The 13,872-nt window shown below is 36.7% G+C and overlaps 1 pseudogene; it reads left to right on the top strand.

Annotated features, from left to right (window-relative positions):
* Positions 1 to 13,006: 13,006 nt before the first annotated feature.
* LOC111733736 lies at positions 13,007 to 13,125 on the top strand (annotated as a pseudogene).
* The last annotated feature ends 747 nt before the right edge of the window (positions 13,126 to 13,872 follow it).

Here is a 13,872-nt window from a genome sequence, read left to right as displayed (position 1 = left end):
TATATGTGGGATATAAACCTAAAAGCAACAAATGAACAAGACAAACAAACAGAGACTCATGGACATGGACAATGGACTAGTGGTTACCAAAGGGGAGGTGGGAGGGGAAAGGTAGACAGGGAAAAAATATTAAATCATTTCTTCAATTAAATAAATAAATAAAGTAAGTAAGTAAGCAAGCATATAAAATCTAAGTATTATAATTAATTCATTATCTGGGCAAATTTATGAAAGTTGTTTAGTTTGGCCATTCGTGTATTCAGTTCTTTGAACTTTTAGAGTTCTTTAAAATCACCTGAAAAATTAAGAATATCTAAATTTGGAAGTAATATTTCATTTTGATAACCATCGTTAGCAAAAAAATACATTATGGATTACCTGAAATGAAGTAATAGCTCAAAAAGTTTTCTTATAATTTTAATTTTGATTATAGCTTATTCTTGTTATAGTTTAACCACTAAGTTTTTCTGAATATTATAATTTTAGTTTTACCATATATACTCTGCATATAGATAGCTTCCCGTTTATGATCAGTAATTCTGCTATTTAGATGACATCTCAATTCAACTAAATCATTTTATTCCACTGTGAAAGTCTAAACGGCTGATATTGGAGGGCTCCTTAGAGGACCTTATGACCTTATGCAGAAAGGCTCCCTAAAACATACCAGAGTTTTGGTCAGTAAATTTGGAACCTTTAATGAAGGAGAAAGCCATTTCCTCATAAGCAATGTGTTCTGGTTGGAGAGTTCTTACTTATATTGAACCAAAATTCTACTATCCATTCATCTAGCTTTTAAAGTTAAACTCAGGGGGAAAAATTCTGCAATCAAACCAAAACTCTTCACATATTTGGAAATATTCATTATTTCCTGGAGCCTTCAATATTATCAGATGAAAATTTCCCATTTCCAACAACTACTCTTCCATCAACATGTTTTCAGACCCCTATGTATCATATTTTCTATTTCCTATCATACTATAATTATGATTCATAATGTATCTATTAAAATGTCATTTTCAGAGTATGTACAATTTTCAAGGTGTGATTGGACCTATGCCAAACTCTTACCTTTTTTTTTTTTTTTTAACAAATATGATTTTCTTTAACTCCACTTCATACGGCAACAACATTTTTGCCAACTATATTATACTGCTGGCTCATGTTGAATACATGCTTATAAAAGGCACAGTACTTTTATTATTCACTTATCCATTTGATAAATATTTAAAAGTACATATTACTCCTACTGCTACTTCTGGTTAAAAGCTCTGTTAGGTGCTGGGAAGATACAGACAAATGAGATAAGGATTTCAATATAGTTGGTGAAACAAATGAATTCATATAATGTTTAATAAAATACAAACAGTATGCAATTGGATTACAGAGGTAGACTATTTAATACATACTGAGAATCAGAGGTTTCCTGGGAGGTTCTATATAAGCTACACGTTGAAGAATAGGTAAAAGGTAATAGGAGCAGAAAACACAAAGACGCAAAATAACATGATTCCTTGGAAAGCGAAAGGATTTATAAAGTGTGCTAGATCACATTAACTAATTTAATTAAAAGATAATGCTTAGACAATAAACTTTCCAAGGTTCTAGATGAAATTGAACCCATCCCCACTTCACTTTTTGATTATAAAAGTAAGTTTTTTTTAAAAAAGTACAATGAAGGATTTCTAATAAAAGGTGGTAGAATGACTTCAAACACATCTCTTGTATTTTCTAGAAAAACTACTATAATGAAAGTAAAGAAATAAAAAGCCCATAAATCCAAATCAATGAAGAATATAAGAGTGAGAATGTATGTAAATGTATTAGAGATTTAAATATGCTTCTGGAGGATGAAAGTAGAGAGAAAAATGATAGGTGAAGTGGCTGGGTGAAACACAGCCTAGAGGGAATTACTAACAAGAAGGTAACCAACTTGATTCCTCCCTCCCCTCTAAAACCAAACAAAAAAAATTCTGAAGATACTGGATACTTAATATGATAAAGAAAAAAAATTTTCACACTTTATAAGATTTCACTGGTGGCCTTTTCCCACTAGTGGCCTTTTTTCTGTTCCAAGATGTTTCATTGCATTTAATCATCTTGTCTCCTTATCTAGAAGTTTTGCAGTCGTTCCTTGTTTTTCTTGACCTTGAAACTTTTGAGGCCAGGAATTTCGTAAAATTTCCCTCAACTTGAGTTTGTCTGATTTTTCTCATGATCAGCATGGCCTATGCATCATACCAATGCCAAGCATTTTTAACATTGATTTACGAACATTATCCCAAGCCTTAGCAACCATATTAATGCAACCTGAAGACTGAACTTTTCCAGGAAGTCTTTGATTCTGAGGCCCTTGGGAACTGCAGCAAGCAAGCACCTAGGACAGTTTTTTTTTTAGGTGTCTTTGCTTGTTCTTTATGGGGGTTAAAATTTCACACTGGCATCACAAGAAGTTCAGGATAGGCATGTGGAGTACTTCTCCAGGGACAGTAAAACCTGTGTTTCCTAACTAGTCTGTTCACCCCAAAATCCAGCTACTGCAGTGAAATCCTTATCGACCATCACAGAATATTTCTCTGGCTACCCATGCTTCATTGGCATAGTAAAACCCGGGCAAGTTACATAAACCTTTCAAACATCTTAGGTATAGCTCTTTCAAATCACTGCCAATTTTAGCTAAAGTGGGCTACCAACACACCCAAACCTGAGGATTCTCACTCATTAGCAGTGTCAATTTGCTTAAGAATAAGGTTTTTATCAGATATAATTTTATCAAATTTATCAATATAATTTTCCAGTGCTTCCTGATCATTAGAAGGTTTTTCTACTCGATTTTCAGATTATTTTACACAATGATGCTTGTTCGATTTCTACAGCCAGACTAATGAATGTTCACCTACACCTTCAGGATTCTGTTCTTCATGCTATGTTATAGGTATACATTCATTACTTGTTGAATTCAACCAAAACATGGTCAAGATCTTAAAATTTTGTCCTATGCAATGTTTTCTTATTTTTATTGATTCTTGTTCATCATCATTATAAAACTTGCACAACTTCTGTTTAAGTTATATATAATAAGGATTCAACTCCATAATTTTCATTAAAATGCCTCATAGACATCACGATCAAGCTTCCATAATACCTTCACTTTCTATGCTATTGTTAATGAGATGCTTCTTCTTCTTCTTTTTTTTTTTCTGTCTTCTCACTGTTACCAGAGGTTACCTTTGACTCTATTTGACATTTTCATGGTTACAAAAGAAACAACAACAAAGCAACAGAACACCAGCACTCAGCTGATATTTGGGGAGGAAATGGGACAGCCAGGTTTTGCTGTAAAATAAGTTTTGTGCCAAACTTGTGGAATAACTTGGTTTTAAGAGCTCTTCAGACTTCAGAATTGAAAATAAGGATGTGGACCTATATTTTTGGAAATAATTATTTATGTAATGAAAAAAGTATCAGTTCTCTGATACATTCACTAAGAAATATTTCCTGAGCACCTAGGACTGTGACTCTCTGTCTCTCTCTCTCTCTTTCTCTCTCTCTCTCTCTCTCTCTCTCTCTCTCTTTTTAAATCAGATAGCCCTTTAGCCTGGAAGCTATGTATATATAACTGCCAAATGGTTCCTGGTTGGCATGGATAATCAGCTTAACCACACTGAAATGATGTCATTTATAGGAACAATAAAGATGTTGACTTGTTTACCAATTCAGTTTATACATAAAATTTATTAGCTTAATGTATATTGTAGTTTAAATATATATACTGAAAATAGCACAGATTCCTTTTTTTAGTTTTACCAGAATTCCAAAGGCCTTAGATTACAAAATGCCACATGTGTCCCAGGCTCTGTGTATAAAAATAAATGTACAGTCCTTAAAAGTACATAAGTGAGCAACACGTGAATCCATACCTATGAAGATGAGCCATAGGTGTCCATGGTTCAGGACTCACTATTTAGAATGAGAGCTATGTAAGGTACACAGATCATGTACTCATAAGGCAAAAAGCAAGTAGAAGTAAAAGTGGGACTTCAGAGGAAAAAGTGATTAAGAGTCCACCTGGAAAGAATTAGGGAAGAAACAGGATGATCTAACAATAAGTGATGCCTATACTAGACTCTGTAGGATGAGTGGGATTTTAGTGGGTGGGTAGAGTTGTTAGGGACTTCTCCCTGATATCTGTGCTCTCTCTCTTTGTCAGTAACAGATCTCCTAATTTAGCTGAAATAGAACGAAATTTCCCTTTCTTCTTTGCAGCTAGGAGAGGCCACTGACTAAATTCTAGTCAGTGGGATATAAATAGAAATGGTGTGTACAATTTGGGCAGTGACGATAAGTGTAGTGAGTTTAAAGGTCATTGAGTAAGGGAAGTAGCAAGATGGTAGAGAAAAGAGAAGAAATGAAGCGTGCAGTTTCTTAGCACCTGATAAAATGCTTTACCCTCTGTTGTTTCTCAATAGCAATTCAACTCTGAATCTGAGGTGGTCCCAACATAACAAATAACACAGAGGCAAGCCAGACCCTTGTCCTGTGGGATCAGTACCACCTAACAGCAAGAAACTACGTTAATAGAGCCATTGTCCACTAGTCTGAGGGGGAAAGGCCAGTGCCCTGCCTTTAACACCTCATAAATGACCCTTTTTACATCCCAGCTGTCATCCTGTCAGCCACTTAAGTTGATTTAGTGTGTACATTTAAAGAAATTACTACAGAGTCGGCTCAATTTTACCCATTATAAAACAAAGACAGCCACAAAGAATAAACTTAGAAGACAAATCACTGAACAGTGTTGTATCAACTTATAAGTTCCTATAATAAAAAGTAACCCACTATAATAACCTAAAGATTGCTGTCCTCCGGTTTCTGCCTGTGCCAGAATATCCTCCTGTGAGAGCTGCGGAGCCATTTACCAACACCTGGGGTAGTTTAACATACTGGAATTTCAAGTACGACACAGGCATTGCTATGGCATACAACTGGAATCACGTTTCCCAGTTTTCAGACTAATATATTTTCCCCCAACATAACAATTGAAAAACAGAAATGAAAGTAAGTTCTGCCAAAATGACAGTAAAATACATAAAGCTTTAGGTCTGAAACAAATTATTTTTGTGTAATGATCATATGGTTGAATTACCAATAAATGTACTGGCAATGGTACCCCCCAATACACTGGTTTTAAAATAGAAAATACAATCAGAAAGATTCTGTAAAAAGAAATTTAGTGCATCAGCACTATAGAGATTTTAGAAAACATCGAAAAAAATGTATAAATTCTATTTTTAAAAATAGGGCAAAAATTTTAGTTGAAACAAAACTAATATCTCACTTTTTGTCAAGTCTTCCCCTCAATGTTATGACCTCACGCATTAATGTTTTACCAATCCAATTTTATGACAAGGTATACAAGAAATGATTCTTAAGTTTATTCACTTTGCATTAGAAATATAAAACACGTCAGTGTTTTCATCATGTTGTTTCTTAAGTGCAAGAATATTAACAGAAGCCTCGTTATGCTAGTAGTCTCTCAGGTATTTTGGGAGACCTCTGGGGCTGCGAAATGACATTTTCCAGCACATGTTGCCAAGTGCTGGTTCTGTCAGATGTTTTTGGATCGGTAAAAAGTTGTTCCTTAATTCCAAGAATTTCTAACTTGCTCTGGATTTCTAGATAGATACATGTAATTTTTTTTCCAGAAAAACACTGCCTGACTTGTAAAACTCAGGAACTTCTAAGTGCACCGACCTAACTTGTTTGACTCCCTTTCTAGTCAGTGCCACTGACATAGTCCAGATGGTCAGGAGACTATGCCAGGTGCTCTTTGTGTCCTCTGGGATCAGGCTTGGATTTCAGAGGTAACAGTGACAGAGTAGGTCCCAGGAGGGTGGCCCAGAAATAAGCTGTCCACGTAAGCCACCACATCAAACTCTGTTATTGTATTTTAGAGGCTTTATTTATCATAGACAAAGCCTGGTCAGCTCTTTAATTATTAATTTATTTTTACCTTTACAAACTTCTCTACTTTTAGCCTATGAGAGAGCTGTATAAACTATCACGGCATTGATTTCTATGTTGCTATGACATAACTTGAATATAGTTGTCAAATGTTTGACAGGAATAATTTTACACCTATAATTCAGCATTGAGAACACTCTACATGGAAGAACATATTCTTTTTGTATTCCAAGTTTGCTCAAACTGAAAACCCGCCATCTTTCACTTCCCTCCTTCTCTCCCGGCCCCGCCGCCATCACATACATCACTTCTGTCTTCATAGGATCTCCAACTTCTTTCTCTCCAACCCATACCAATTGATAAAATTCATTTCCCTTTTTATTCCTTACATTTGGATATGAAATTAATTTACTTAAGTGTTAAATTGTTTAAAAACTTTAGGCCAGAAGTACTGAAATAACTTTGGGACACATTCTCTTTGGCCAAATCATTCAACAGCAAAAAATCTTAACAAAAATTTTAAATTTTATTCATCAAATAAAGTAAATCCCTTACTTCTTTTAAGACTATCCTGGTATACATGTTTCTAGCTTACAGAACTTGAAAATAAAATAATCACCCCACTAGATGCGCCAGTATAATTATTTGAATAGAAGATTATTTAAATGGCTATTTCTTCAATTCTTAATTGAATGTACCCATAATTACTGATTGCGATTCATTCTCTAGTAGGAAGTCAAACACTATGGGATCTCATTTTGTGTGATTCCCATGATTTGCTCCATCATTTTCAGAGAGACAAGGAATTCATAGCCTTGAAAGTACCCACCTACTTTTGGCTACACTTAGTTCATCCCAGGGAGAGAGGATCCTATAAGCCCTCCAGAGAGTGATGTCCCCTCTTTCCAGTGCACATTGGAAACCCCTGGTGGCACTCAACAGTAATATTCTGTCTCCCATAGGCCAACGTTCTGCTTCTGTAGCCATCCTGAATTCCAGGTGCTTTGTATCCTCTAAATTCACTATCTACAATCAATATTATAAACCAATCAAGAGTTAGCAACAAAGCCTAAAACATAGCAGTGAACATTTAAGAAATCTGCACTTGGAACAATATATTAGAACCAAAAGTTTCTAAACAAAATAGAGTTGATTCAGGAAAGATCCATGGGCACGTCATATTATTTTACATACAATTTTCCATAGCCTTGTTCACTTTGGCAGGTCACATTTCATGTTAAAATATTGTTCTTAGAGGGTGTGTTCTTCAAATAAAACCTCAAAAAGCTAGAAAGGGCTGCTATTGGTAATAGTTTGATATTCAGTGATAAAGATATATATATGTGTGTGTATATATATATATGTGTGTGTGTGTGTGTGTGTGTGTGTGTATATATATATATATATGTGTGTGTGTGTGTGTGTGTGTGTATATATATATATATATATATATATATATATGTACATATATAGTGACAAAACTATATATATGGTGATAACACCATCTGGCTAGAACTCAGGGTATGGTTTTGATCACCAACTATAAGAGCCTAACTAGGTGCTCCTTGTCAGGAGATAGTGCTATGTAGCAAAACTAAGGTCTGAGGTTCAAAGTCAGGACACAAATATTGTGTCTAGTTGTGTGACTGAGTCTGGGGCAGGTCTCAACTGCTCTGATGGCCATCCAGCATTGAAAGTAGGAATGGTAACGCAGCATTAGCCCATCTCCCAGGGTCATCTTAATGAGAGAAAGAGAATACAGGTTAACTCACTTTGTACACTGCCATGTGCTAAGAGGCACCTATGTTAGGTGAGTGGGTGAAATTCCCTGGCAGAAGCACCTGGGAACTTGTTAGAAGTGCACATTCTCAGGCCCCATTCCGTGGTTACTGAATTAGAAACTTTGGAGGTGGGGCCCAGCAATCTGTGTTTTAGCAAGCCCAAGTAATTCTAATGCGCACTACATGCAGTTTAAGAACCATTGGGTTAGAGCTTTGCTGCTCAAAGAGTGACCTACAAACTAGCAGTATGGGCATCACCTGGCAGCTTGTTAGAAATGCAAATCTTCTCCGCGCCCACCCCCACCCCGCACCCCAGGATATGCATTCTTAATAAGGTCTCTCAGGTAATTTGTTTGCGCATTAAGGTTTGATAGCACTAGATTAGGGATCTTGAAGTGACTAGAGAAGGGGCATTGTGTATCGTTGACCTGTGGCACTTGAGCTTGTACTCTCTAAGTGCCACATGGCCCCAATCCCACGATTGTGTGACTTCCTCCAGTACCTCTTAGGCAGTTCTAGAGTAGAAACAAAGTCCTGCATGCATGGGATTAGTAGAGCAAGTATGTCAGAAAAATAAAAGACTCAGAATTGAGCATGTGATCATGAGAATGGTCAAAATGATGCAGAATGGGGTCTGGGCTGGATAGAAAGGAGGGTGGCCATGAAGAAGGAGGGTGACAGCCTGAATATTTCTAATAACTTGAAGCGGGTAAAAAGGGAGAAAAAGCTACATGGCAGAGTCATGTTCTGACATTACTACATAGGAACTATGAAACTGTTGACAGGTCTAGAGAAAATTGTCTAATAGAACTTTCTGGATGCTAGAAATGTTCTATATCCAACTATCCAATACAATAGCACCTAGCCACATGTGGCTATTTAACACTTGAAATATGACCAGTATGACTGATGAATTGAATTTTAAATGTTATTTAATTAAAATTAAATTAAAATAGCCACATGTAACTACAGTACCACATTAGACAGTTCAGGTCTAGAGTTTACAGTCTTATGGGATCCTACATTGTAAATTCGGGTAGAAGTTTTATTTGAAATAGGGATTCCTCTGCAGAGGAAGGATATGTTAGTATTTTAAAGCTAAAATTAACTCAAGGACACAACTCAAGTCATATTCTCAACAGCATATAATCCATGATCTAATGAAATATCACTGAGGCAGCACTACTGAAGGAAAAAAGGAGATCAAGATAGGAGGGGATGGAAAACACAGGAAGCCAGCACACTTTTCATGAGAACCAAGAAGGAATTATGATCAATGGCTAGTACCTTCTATTTCCAGAAAGACAATGTGAACCAGCAGCTGTCAAGATCCAGGGCCCATGGCTCCCTGTACCCAACCAACTTGTGCCTGAGTTGAGAGGTAAGGAGAGGGGTGACTGGGTTCTGTATCAAGGAATTCCTAACACTCTGTCTGCTGACTTCCCCCTTCTGACACCCTACCCACTACACCAGGTGTTCTCAATGTTAGCTGCTTAAAAATTATGTGGGGAGCTTGTTGAAGAATCTAGATTCCCAGGCCATCCTCTGAGATTCTGATTCAGTAAGTCTGGTCTAGAGCTGAGGAACTGAAAAAAATTTTATTTAGCATTATTTAAATAGCATTAAATACAAATAAATATATACAATGATAAGTGTCCCTTTTTCCAATCCTAGATCCTAGACCCCAATTCTCCCTAGAGGAAGTTTAATGTCTATTCTTTAAGAAGTATTAATCCATAAGTGTGTGTATCTGTCTCTTAAAAACATGAAATATTCATTCGTATATGAGAATGTATGAAACATATCTGCAGTCTAAAGAATAAGTATAATGTGACACTCAGGTAGCCAAGTCCTAGGCTAAGAGATAGGACAGGGCCTGGACTGTAGGAGCCCTGCCTTGGACCGTGCCACGTCTGATCACACCCTCCTCTCCCCTGCCTGGTAGCCGCCATCCTAACTTGGGTGATAATCCCTTGCTTTTTACATTGCTATAGCTATGTTTGCTCTCCCAAAAAGCTATCAAGTAGCTCAGACTACTTTTGAATATTATATAGTTGAAATCATGTTGCAAATATTCTTTCTTTTTTCGCATATTTTAAGAAGTATCACTATTGATGTATATGGCTACAGGTTGTTCATTTTCATTGTTATATGGCAGTCTACTGTATGAATGTACCACAATTTATCCAGTCTACCGTTGATGCACATTTGGGTTGTTTCCAGCTTCTGGTTATTGAAAAAAAATGCTGTGATGAAAGTTCTCATATGTGTGTCCTAGTGCACAGAAGCACATGTTTCTGCATGGTGTACACCTGGAATGGAATTGCAAGGTCAGGGGTGTGCATATCAACAGTAAAAGAACATCCGTGCTTGGTGTTGTCAGTCTTTAATTTTTGCCAATCACGTGAATATAGAATGGTATTTTATTGTTTTAATTTGCATTCTTGTGATTAGTGATGAGGTTTAGCATTTTTTCAAATATTAATTGGCCATTTGATTTTCCTCCATTGCAAGTTGTGTGTTCAAGGTTTTCCCCCATTTTTCTATTAGATTTTGGAATTATTTTTACTATTGTGTCAGATTTCTCTATATATTCTCAATACTAGTCTGTTGATTATGTGTTGTGAACATCTACTTTGTGCCTTGTGTCTTTATTCATTGGAGCCTTTCTTATTTTGAAATAATTTTAGACTTAATAGAAAAGTTGCAAAGATAATACCCTTCATCTAGATTCCCCTCGTGTTAACAAGTTTTATAACCACATTACAATTACCATAATCGGGGCATAAACATTAATATCATGTTACTAAGATTGTAGACCATTTGAATTTCACTTAATGTCCTTTTCCTATTCCAGGATCCAAACCAGGACCCCATGTTGCATTTAGTTTTTGGATCTACTTAATTATCTGACAGTCTATGGTAGTTCCTCATTTTTTCCTTATTTTTCATGACCTTGATACTTATGAGTACTGGTCGGGTGTTTTGTAGAACGTCCCTCAGTTTGGACTAGTCCGTTTTCTCATGAATCAAATTTAGGCATCTTGATAAGACTGCTACAGGAGTGATGTGTTCTTCTCAGTGTATTAAAGGGTACATGACGTCAGCATCTTATTACTGGTAATGTTAACCTCGATGACTGGATTAATGTGATGGTATCTGCTGAGTTTCTCCACTATAGATTGCTATTTTTACTTTTGTAATTGATAAATACGTTGGGGAAGATGCTTTGAGACTCTGATGCTATATTTCTCTTCAAATCTCTGCCCCAAATTTGTGACAATTATTACCATGGTGATTGCTTAAAGGTGATTTTGTATTTCCTTTGCTCCACTTGTTAATTGGAATTCTTCTGTAAAGAAGAGTTCACTCTTCTCTTCCATTTATTTATTAATATCAATATAGAGTTATGGGTATTAATTTCATTCTATGAGTAATAATTCAATAATATTATTTTTGTCATTTAATTATTCCAGCTTTTCTCCATTAGAGCTAAATCATTGGCTCCTGTGTCTTTTTGACATGCCCCCATCCTTTTCAACTACTTGTTTATTTTCTGGCTCCATGAGATGTTCCAATATCATCTTATAGATTCATTGCACAGCCTTGGAATGAACCACTTCTTCAGGGAGCTCTGGTTCCTCTTACTGGAGAAACAGTATTTAGCAACAAAGATCTAAGTGCTAGGGGTTATCATTGCTACTCTCATAGGTCCTCTCACTGAAGTGTGTGTGTGTGTGTGTGTGTGTGTGTGTGTGTGTGTGTGTACTAATGCACACATGCACATCTATATTTATTTCTACATCCATCTGCCAATATTAAAATTATATTCACCCTAGTGCCCCCCATTCCATTTTAACACCATACAACTCATTCTAGTTTTCCCCACTTCCTTAGTCGTAACTTCTCTGATAGTGTAATTAGTTTTGGATGCTCACAATAAGTTAGCACATGTTCAGTGGCTTAGAACTCTATTTGATTCTCTGTTAGTTTCTGTAGGTCAGAGTATGCACAGAACAGCTGAGTTCTCTGCTGCTTGACTGACCAGGATCTGCTGCCAAGCTCCCTCAGGTTGTGGGCAGATTCATTTCCTTGTGGCTATAAAGTCACTGTAGTTGGCTTTTCAAAATCTGGCTATGGAAAGAGTCTACTGCTTTAAGTCTAGACTGGCTCTAGACTCTTTCAAAGGCTTGCCTGACTGGTCAGTCCCATCCAGGAGAATTTCTCTTTTGATCTTAAAGTAACTGATTAGGGACCTTAATTACATATGCAAAATCCTCACCTTGGCCTTATAAAAGTAACCTAATCAAAGAGTGACATCCCATCACCTTTGCCATATTCTGTTTGTTAGAAGCAGTCACCGGGGCAGCCTTCACTGAAGGGAGAGAATCTGTGATTCACCAAGGGTCACTTTAGGGTATGTTGGCCACACACTGTGAGAAACCTGCCTCTTGTTATCACACATTCATTGTTCACACCTCGTGTACCCATAAAATGACATAGAATTGCTAACTTATAACTCTGTGATGCAGATTTACTAATTCGTGTATTTGCACCCAGTTCTTTTTGCCCTAGCCAGCCAACATACTGAGTTCTGGTTACTTAGGTTAGTTCTTTTCTTCCCCTTTCCTTTCAGTGTGCTTATGTACTCATTTGTAAGATATGTTCAACTGTTATTATTTCCCATATTTGGTCTTTCCTCCCCACCCCACTCTGGTTATTTATTTTGGGGGGTGTTGAAAGCTTTACTAGGGTTCTAAAAGTCAAAGAGGGGTGCTCAGAGAAATGTTGCTCCTTCCTCATCCCCAAGAACCTGTTCCAGTTCCTCTCTCCTTTCCAATTCTTTTTACCCATCCTCTGTAGGTAAACAATCTATAATTTGATTTATTCTTACTGTATTTTGCACAAATGAGCAGATAAATGTGTTTTCTTATATTCCCTTCTTACATGAAGGGCAGCTTACTATAGATACTCTTGGCCCTTTGCCTTTTTTTCACTTAAGGGTCTCAAAAACTTCTCCCAATTAACTCATAGTTTTCCTAGAGCTTGTCTTTTTTTTTTTTTTTTTTTTTTGATGTGCATAGACCTCCATTGTGTGGATGTGCCATAATATTTTCAACCATTCTCCATTTCAACTGGTTTGGTTTTTAGAAGTCCACCTAGAAAACAAATACTACAACTTCAGGCGAATACAGAAATTTTAAGCACTCAGGTTTCCAGTATTTCACATTTACAGACATTGCTGCAATGAATAACCTTCTGTCTACAGCCATGCCACCCTGAACACGCCCAATCGCGTATGATCTCGGAAGCTAAGCAGGGTCAGGACTGGTTAGTACTTGGATGGGAGACCACTGAGGAATACCAGGTGCTGTAGGCTTAAAAAAATAATAATAATAAAATAATAAATAAGTAAATAAATAAAAAAGAAACTTCTGGTCAGTCCAAATTCAGAGCTAGATATAGATAATCTTAGGCCACGTGTCAAACTGTGAAGCTGTGCTGTGCCCATCCCCACAGACCACCTTCGCTTCTGGCTCACCTGCTTTTAGACTCCATTCAGCCATTGCCCTTGCGACGTGATCAAGCTGCTAGCTTCCTCGGCCATTCCAGTCACCTTGTAATTAAGTCTGGTAAACATGCTTCTCAGAGAAATCATTCACCTGCCATTCCATGTCAAGCTGTCTCTTCCAAAGTCAACTTTCATGACCTTATTTTCATCTTTGGGGTGACCCACCTCACTCCTGCCCCCAATTTGTCAACTCAGCTGAGAGTCCCTGAGATGATAAAATCTGTCTTGAAACAGGTTATATAGTTCTAGCATGCTCATCTTCCCCAAGGATTCATTAACATGGGAGTTATTCTTTGAGCTTCCTATTCTGAATATTTACTGGCCTATTTAAACCAGAGCTCCACAACAGGGGGCATTAAAGAGCACTGGAGAGGCCATACTGCCCTAAAATGTTTTTAAAGATTGTGTCTGCATTTATACGGGAAAAGAACCTTTGAGAATCCACCAATTTAGCTTTAAAAAGGCTAAGAATCAGTGTATTAAATTATTAAATTATATATTAGTGTGTATATACATATATTTTATATATTAAATTATATCTACTGGGAAAAAGTA

Source organism: Pteropus vampyrus, unplaced genomic scaffold (genome assembly GCF_000151845.1).
Source record: "Pteropus vampyrus isolate Shadow unplaced genomic scaffold, Pvam_2.0 Scaffold627, whole genome shotgun sequence".
NCBI classification, from domain to species: domain Eukaryota; kingdom Metazoa; phylum Chordata; class Mammalia; order Chiroptera; family Pteropodidae; genus Pteropus; species Pteropus vampyrus.
This window is presented reverse-complemented; position numbering and strand designations above follow the sequence as displayed.